Here is a 10,074-nt window from a genome sequence, read left to right on the forward strand (position 1 = left end):
ATATAGGAAAATTTGAACACAGGGAAAGACCATGTATATGAGCTCTAATTATTAGGATCACATAATTAACTGCTATTGCTGAATGCTTACAATACCAAAGAACACTTAACTTTTTCTTTTAGTGTCTACTCTCTCATATCAATACGATAACAACTACGACATCAATTTTAATACTCTGTATAATTCACGAACACTTAAGCATAATCCAAACCTTGGAACGAACAACTTCCAATCCACAGAATCTGATCAAGGTTATTCATTCGATTATAATTCTTCTCCACTAAACTCACAACCTTGCGATAAACAGTGACTGGAAACTTCTATACATCATCAATCTTTCACAACAATTGATAAACAATGATCCATAAATAACTTTTTAAATCAAAGATTGATTCATTAAATTGATTCTCTTCACTAGAATCAATACTAACACAAAAGAAACAAGAAAACTAAGAAGAAGAGATAGCACCAAGCTTATCTCGACTCAGTACTATCGTAGTCTAGCATTTTCTTCTTCTCTCCCATCCTCCTTGTACTACCCCGAGATACCAACTCCTATACTATGGATGATAATTACTTTTCTTAACTATTCATCCATTCTATCTGCTGAACCACCTTTTCACCAGTTATCTATCCCTGTTTACACTATATATTAGATATTTATATTTTAAAAATAACTACTTATTCTACATAGCTCCACTTCTAATTGTACAGCGTCCCCGTAAACACAGTATTGATAAACAAAAAACCAATTTTTATTTTTTTTTATTTTTTTATTTTTTTTATTTTAACTAGATTGTTCTATCTCTTCAATTTTTGGGGTTGGCTCCATTTGGTCTTATTCCAAGACTATATCTTCTTTCTCCGACTCGTCTTGAATCTCTATCCTTAATTAAGCTATTAAATCTTCTATATACGCTCCCAATTCTCAAACCTGAGCTTCCAATTAGAGTATTCTAGCATCTTTAGCTTCCAATTGTTGTTGCTACTATTATAATTTCTCCTCCAATTTTTCAATTCTTACTTCTGTTGAGGCAGATGTTTGTGACTGACCAATTTTGACCAAATTACTCTCCAATTTTATTATTATTTCCTTCAAAACAACAATTTCTATCTGCAGCTCATCCGTTTTGTTTCGATATTGGTCACCAAATTATTTCTTTTCAAGCTTCAATGCCTCCTTCTTTCTTGTTCCATCTTCAATTGAGTATTCATCTTCTCCTGTTTCAATCTATATGATTTGTGAATTTGTAGTAATTCTTGCCTTTTATTTTCTAGGAGATGCTGAATCCTTTGTTTCTCTTTTGACCAGTTTTCCACTCTCTCATCGAATTCATGCTTCACTCGCATTTTGGATTCCAATTCTACCTTGATGATTTGTTCTTGTTCCTTGATTTTGTAATTTCACTCTAATATTATTTTCTTGCTCATTTCCACTTGCCTCTTTAAGCTACCCTCATCTTTGAGCTTACTCACCGTAAATTGCAACTAGAAAATTTGACCCAATATACCTTCCTTGAGATTCCACCCTTCCGTTACACCCCGTTGAAACCCTAATTATTTGCTTTTCCTTGGAACTGGTATTGATGTTATCATCTCTATTGTTAACTGAATTGAAACTCACTCTGGTATAAATATTGGTCTTGCTTCCCGTTCTGCCGCTCTACTGAATTCTCCCACTTCATACACTATTACCTCTAGACTAATTATTTCTATTTATAAACTTGGAACTACTGGTTGAGATTCCTGTTTCAATGTATACTCAATCATTGAGTTTACATAATTGGAACATAATAGTGAAGCAAATTTCCCTATCTTCCACTTAGCTCCCATTTCTCCATGTATCTTTATGGCCACATAAGTTGCTCAATTGAATACCATGCCTTTCAATGTTCATATCGTGAAAAATAATAATCACTTCGCTATGTAGGTGGTATGCAGATTCAATGCTAACCTCTTCTCAACAAATCGCATCCATTCCATATGTTCGGATGTAAGTGCCTCCTTTACCTGCCATCATTAATTTTTCTCGAGAGATGACATTCCTCCTTTGAAGTAACTTCCTGGCCTGAAGTCATTTGATACGTCTCTTCCCACCTCAAGCTCTCCGGTTGGTAAATGCAAGACCTTGTGTAAGATATTCTCATCTATCCCAATCAGGACTCCTCTTATCATACTCGAACCATCCTCTGGATCATAATTTTCTATATATTCCGCCATTCATTCTACATTAATTGGTGGTAGTTTATCCGATCCTCGCAACAACATAAATAACTGTACATTTCTAAAATCTTTTTGCCTTTTCAATGACCAACAGATATCTAACTTCATCAGTTTCATGTTGGTGATAACTACAAGAGACGGCGATCCTAGATCGTACTTAGACCTCACATTGCAGTGACTTTTCGATCATTTCTGTACTCTCTTCACTTTTTCCATCGACATTGTGAAAATCAAACCTTCAATACTTCTTCATGCTAACACTATTGTTGCTTATTTTCATAAAGCTTAGAGTTCAAAGCACAATGTCTGAAATTTGTAACAATGAAACCTTCTATGAGTGCCCTGCTCCTAATTGCTTACTCGGGGTCCGAATCAAGAACATCTAATCCAGTGTACCTTAATCTCATATCTAATCAAGAATGTCTAATTTCCTGACTAGTTAGTTTCAGTATCCAAAACTAACCATCAATCATTTCCTAGCTATCATAACCTTTCCAATCTTGTCGGATAATCATTATTACGGAAACTCCTTCTCTCCACTGAGTAAATCCATCCCGAATTTACGTATAATATAGAGGTAACCAATTGCTATTAACATGTATTGTGAAGTCAATTCCCAAAAAATCTTCCAATTGAATAGAATCATTAGGGAAACCTTCCATCATCCAATATAACCTATGCCATTGTACTTGAAATTTATCGAGAAAGTTGTTAAAGCGGCTTTCATAAAGTAGCACCAGATCATTGGGTAGAAAATATTTCGACCATAACTTATTATTGTAATAACTCTTTCTACGGCGCTGTGTAGCTTCTATGATCAAGAGAGTCGTGGCCCTAGCTTCATCCAATTTTTCTAATTGGACTAACATATATTGAAGAGATTTTCTATCTTCCATACGTTCATCCAATGCAATTTGTAAACTTTGGACCTCCAATCCAATTAGTAGAATTGCCTCTTGATCATATACCAATTAAAATGGAATAAAATTAATAGTTACTTTATATGCAGTACGATACGCCCATAAAGCTGCAAACAATTTAGTATCCCAATCGGTTCCCACTTCTGAAATAGTCTTTGTTAAGATCTTACATAGGATGCTGTTGTTCTTTTCTGTCTGTCCATTGTCTCATGGATGATAAGGTGTAGTTTTGCGGTATTTGATCTCATACTTCACTATCAATGCTTTAATTATTGCATAAATAATAGTATTCCGTGATCACTAATCAATTCTTTCAGACAGCCAAAACGAGTGATAATATTCTCATATAAAAATGTTGCTACGGTATTAGCATTATCAATTTTCATTGCCATGGCCTCCACCCATTTGGTGACATAATTGATGGCTACTAGAATATTACGTTTATGTCCATTTCGAGAGGCAGGTGCAATGGATCCTAGAAAGTCAATACCTCATTTTTCGAATGGTACCTAAGCCAAAATTGGTACCAATGGCATTGCAGAAGTTCTAATAGGGCGACCAATTCATTGGCAAGGATTACAATGATGAATATATTGGTGTGCATTTGAAAACATTGTTGGCCACCAATATCCAACTATTAAAGCCTTACGTGCAGTGCTATCACCTACAAAATGTCCTCCACAACTGTCCAAATGACATCCTTCAAAAATTTTATGAACTTCACTTTGAAAGATGCAACGGCATAAAATTCCATCCCGTCCTTATTTGTACAAGGCATCTCCAATCATGGTATATGGCACACTTTTTAAAATCAGACGCTTCTTTAATTTTTCATTATAAGAAATTAGAAAAGTCTGAAACATTAGATATTAGATCAATTCACCATATTCAAGTGTAATGACATCTATAGCAAATAGTTGTGCATCCAAAAGAGCATCATTTATTGGCTCATTACCTAGTATATTAGATAAATGGGATAAGTAATCCGCATTGGTATGTTTCTTGTCACATCAAACGTTAATCGTAAAGTTGAATTCCTGGAGAGGTAACACCCATCGAGCAATTCGTCCACTCAATTGAGGTTTATTTATCATGTACTTAAGCGCATCATGATCAACATGGAAAAAAAATGGATATCCAAATAGATAGTAGCAGAATTTCTATACAAAGTAGATCATTCCAAGGGCTTCTCACTCCATAGTATTATAATTTTATTTTGCAGCAATGAATTGTCGGCTCGCATAATATATGAGATGATTTAATCCTTTTTCATCCTTTTGATTGAGAATGGATCCAATAGCAATATTGGACGCGTCCACATAGACATAAAATGATTTTATCTAACAAGGTGTTATAAGAATTGGGGCAGATACCAATTTTCATTTTAATTCGTCGAATGTGAAAGTACAGTCTTCAGTCCATATTAGGCTAGATCCATGTAACGAGGGTTTCTTTAATAAGTTGGTTAACGGTTGACAGATAATTGCAAAGAATTCAATAAAATGCCAATAGTAGTTGATATGACCAATGAAACCACGCATGCCCGACACTGTATCTGGCTTTGATAAATTCAATATACGAGTAACTTTATCGGGGTCTATAGCGATACCTTCAACAGAGACAATGTGTCCCAATAGCTTCCCTGATGGTACGCCAAATTGACACTTCTCCGAATTTAGAGATATTCCAAACTTGTCGCATTGATTCAAGTAATTATCCAGACATCCTAGATGTTCAGCCATTGTGCTAAAGGTACAAAAATCGTCCAAAAATATCTCTATTAATATACGTAGGTAATCTTGATATGCTTGTATCATTACCCATTGAAAAGTAGTTGGGGCATTATATAACCCAAATGGCATTACTTTATAGGTGAATGTACTCCAATCTGTGGTAAACACAGTCTTCAACTGGTCCTCTTTGGCAATGTTAATTTGATTATACTCCAAAAATCCGTCAAAAAATGAGTAACATTCATGTCTAGCCACTGTGTCCAAATTACTGTCTGTAAACGATAATAAAAAATAGTCCTTCTTAGTAGCCATATTTAACTTTTGAAAATCCTGACATATCATGATTTTTCCATTCTTCTTCGGTACCATCATGATTGACGACATTCATGCACTATGCGAAATAAGATAAATAAAATCCACGTCGAGAAGTTTATCCAATTCCTCTTTCACTAAAAGGAAATATTTTGGATTAAGCCGATGTTGTCTTTGACAAACTGACGTAACACCCTCCTCCTAAATAATCTGGTGCTCATACACGTTGGCTAGAATTCCTTTCAAATCCGCATACGACTACACAAAGGAAGATTTTTGATAAACGAAAAACTATTTCCAAGCATCTAATTTTGTACCTATAATATCGACATATATTTTAATTAGCTGTGGCGTTTTGTTGGTGCCCAGGTTAATGGATTGATACACAGGGTCTTCTACAACCTCTGATTTAATTGTCTTCTCCTGATTTGAATATCTTATATTATCCCACATATGAGAACTACCCAATTCTGGTTCCAATGTGCTGACTCTATTGACTGCAGGATTGTTTATCCATTCGGTAATAGCATGATCAGAGTTTGCTGCATCCTCTTGATGAATAAAATATTTTCCGAGTCCTCAATATTAGTAGGATACTTCTTCGTTACGTATGCAAATTGGATCATTGCCGACTTGCATTGCATTAGTAATTTCATCATGGTTATCTTCAAATTGACCACCCTCATCAGATGTCACTTCTGAGCCTGGAATTTGAGATTTTCCATGATATTGGACTAGGTACATTTACAAAACAATCATTTCTCTTCCCTTTTCGATAGTTAACATTCCACGACCTGGTCATTTTTAGCTTTAGCTTGGTATAACCATGGTCGTCTCAATAAAATTGGATATGATAATGTGGAACTTTGTAATGAATTTTGTGATAACTAAAAACGATATAATCAATTTTATATACAATTTCTACTATAACAGTGTCAATATTGCGAAGAATACCCACAGGCTTGACTCGACTGTGGTCAGCCATTCTTAATACCAACGACGTGGATAACAATTGAGCTAAATCCAGATTTTTTATTATTTTTGCCGTCATTAAATTTACCCTTGAGCCCCCATCCACTTAAACTCCAGAAATAAGGACTCCATCAATGGATACATCAATAGTCGATGCTCCTAGATCAAGGTTCAAACTGACTTCCCAAACTTTCTTAGAGTGAGTTCTTTGTCATATTAATGGAGAATTCATCGTAAAACGACATTCTTGCGCAATTGCTAATAGTTGCTTCATTGAGATTGATGATTTGATTTCATCCAAATCCTTCAATATATCATATAGTTCCATATTTATAGTGATTTTTAAAGCCTTTTATTTTTTTTCATGGGCTTTACTTTAATCCTTGTCAATAGCTTATCTTGCTTTACAGAGTTTGACACTGGAATAGCTGAACAACCTATTTTGTACTGTTTCACCTTGAGAGGGTCTTTTAATGAGTAAGGCCGCTCCTTGTCCTATGATGGTAATAGAACTGGTTCATGTTGGGTCAATAATGTTGTGCCAAAACCATGATTGGGTTGTTTTGACGATTCAGGTCCCAATACTGATGACAATCCACGTACGGTTATTGGATTTGAGTCTAATTATCCTTTAGAAATTGGTTCTTTCAATTGTGGAATTGGATCTTTTCTTTTTTGGTGGGCCCTTGTAAGTACGGTATGCACACATTCTATCCGGTTTATCAGTGAATCTTGTGGACCTCAATTATTCTCCTCTGGTTTACTCTGCAACTAAAATTATTGGTTTTGGTTATTGAAATTAAATGAGGCATTGCACTGCTGATAAGTATGTCATGATTACTTATAATTTCCACACACGGGAGCATAGTCATGGCTTGCTCTTGGATTGGGATTGGGATTGGGACATTCACTAGCATAATGTTCGATCTGTCTACAATGATAACATTGAAGTAATCTCCTTTCAACACCGTTAAGAATATTGGGGGTATCTATTGGGATGTATCGACTCGGCTTGTTCCAGGTTGGATGGGTAAATGATCTCGATTGTCCAGTTGGTATTACAGAATCTGAATTTGATTGCTGAAAGGATTGATATTGAAAATATCCTTGCTAGTTTTGTACTATTCCTTGAGTATTGGTTCTATATTCTTGATTGTATATCAAATTTTGAAATTTGAGAAAACTTCTATTCGGCTTATTGGAACGATTTTTGTTCCAGCCAAACCTATTTCTTGTCTGAATTTGATTAATATCCCACGAAGTTGGTTGGATCATTATCTAATTACTTAGTTGTTGTTGGTTTCATAAATTCCAACAGTTGGTGGTAATATGCCTACCCCCGCAAAAGGTACATTATACAGTCATTTGGGGTGGTGAAGGATATTCTATTACTAAATGACCTTGCCTCTTACAATTGCTGCACTAGACATTAGAACGCATATTGGTTGGTTTATGCCTCTTTTCCTTGTCTTTTGCTAAGTTGACAGCCAGTTCCTCCATTTTCTTTGGCAAAATTATCAAGAAAGCCTCATTTGGATCCTTTGGTCCAGTTTCACTTGATAACTCTTTTGTAGGTATTACTTTTTGATATGGGGAGGATGAGAAATACGGGACTACAGTTATTGGTGATATGTTCTGCAATGGAACAACATTCAGTGCTATCAAGGACAAAGACTCGATGAGGGAAAATATACACCAAAAGGCTATCTCGATATAATAAGTCAAAATATTAACAAGTAGGTATATTAAAAGGAAACTGGAATGACTATTGCCACAAAACAAGAAACTAAAGACTTTTGAACCTGGACTAGAAGCAAGAAAGGAGTTGACAAGAGTGAAGAAGCCTTCACTCTTGTCTCTATATATACTATCTAACTAGGGGCTACGTGGCGACGTTCTATAGGACCTCCAATATGTGTTGACTTTGTAGGACACATGCCTTGACTTACAAGGCAAGTTTTTCTACGTGTGGGCCACATAGTTAGCTTGATCTTCAAGCTAACAACATGTGTGGCACATGGCCAACTTGTTGACCACGTTTCTAATCCAAAAAGTCAATTAAAGATACCTATGAAGTCAAAGCAGCGTCTAGGAAGTTTCTAGGAAGCTTCTATATTAAATATTATAGAATTAACTTACTTTTATCTACTTTTACTTACTTCTACATATTTCTATATGTAATTATTAGCTTACATGATTATGGCCGTGACATTACCCCCCCTTCTAGAGACGAGTTCCACGAGGAGCGGTCATCATATGTTGAAGAAATCTATGATGCGACGAATTGTATTCGCCACATACTTTGATTTCCGTTCTCTTCGAAGATGATTGATAGGGCCTCTCAACCATCGGTAGTGTCCCATACTAGGGCGGGAAGACCACCCAATTATTTGATCATTGTTGAGGCCTTCGTAACTTCCTTCGAATAGAATATTCGGAACACCATCAGGAGTTGTTGCTACCTCTAGCAAAATCACCAAACATCGAGAGTCCCTTCCCAAATCATGATACCAAACGCGTTGTATCTCACCATCTGTTCGAGGAAGAACATGTCGTTCTTGAAGATCTTCATCTCGATTGTGTCGTCTTGAAGGTTGTGACAATCATAATGTCTCGTTCGGCAGGTCAGCAAATGAAGGTTCTTGAGTTGAATCCGCTGGTTGTTGGCTCTCCATCTAATTAGCGTCACAAATGCAAAGAAGTTATAAACAAGGATAGGAAATTGAATGTTATCTTGCCTCAATCTTGTCTCTTTTATAAGAGAGATTTTCATCTTGGTTTTGATGGATGTTGTTGATGAAAAACTTTGACTTTAACTGATGCATTTCCTAGATTCCTGGATGGCTCCCATGTGTGTTCACTAATATCATATCCGCGCCAATGAACAAGATATTCCAGCTTATTTTGGCGCCGCCTTGAGTCTAATATCTCTTCCACCTCAAATTCTTCATTATTATCTACTTCTATAGGAGGCGGTGGCATTTGTCTTCTTCCTTGTATATCCACTATCTTATATGGTTCAAGAAGAGACACGTGGAATACAGGATGGATCTTCATTGACTCCGGTAGATGTAACCGATATGCAACTGGGTTGATCTGTTCAGAAACAGAAAAGGGGCCAAGCCTACGATAGTCCAACTTGTCACAAGGTCGAGTAGTCTTGATATTGCAACGAAGTAGCCATACCTTATCACCCACATTGAGTTGTGGTTGCTCCTTACGATATAGATCTGCGTTTATCTTTTGTCGTTCTTGAGCTTCCTTCAATTGCGTCTTCATTATTGCATGTAACTCTGACAACCGATTTGCCATATCTTCTGCTGTAAGATTATCAACTTTTGAAAAATCAAAAGTATCAAGTCGTGGATGATAGCCATAATTGGCAAAGAAAGGTGTTTGTTGCGTGGAAGAATGTACCGTATTATTATAAGCAAACTCTGCCAATGGCAAAAGGATTGTCCAATCATCTTGTTGGTAGTTGATAGTACACCTTAAATATTGCTCCAAGACTTGGTTTACGGGCTCTGTTTGTCCATCAGTTTGAGGATGGAAAGCCGAAGATAGCTTTATGTCCACTTTTAAAATCTTGAAAAGGGTCCTCCAGAATCTTGACACAAATTGAGTTCCCCTATCCGATATGATATCTTTAGTTAATCCATGATAGCGATAGATATTATCAATGAAAAGCTTAGCTGTTTCTTCACCTGTGATAGATTTTGTACATGGCACAAAATGTGCCATCTTGGTGAATCGATCTACTATCACAAATATAGAATCATAAGATCTTGAGCTTGGAAGATCTGTGATGAAATCCATAGAAACAGAAGACCATGGTTGTTCTAGTATAGATAATGGCTGAAGAAGTCCGTAAGGTCGATGACGAGGAATTTTTGATCTTGAACAAATATCACATG

This window comes from Physcomitrium patens, chromosome 16 (genome assembly GCF_059467195.1).
Source record: "Physcomitrium patens ecotype Gransden chromosome 16, ASM5946719v1, whole genome shotgun sequence".
Classification (NCBI taxonomy): Eukaryota; Viridiplantae; Streptophyta; class Bryopsida; order Funariales; family Funariaceae; genus Physcomitrium; species Physcomitrium patens.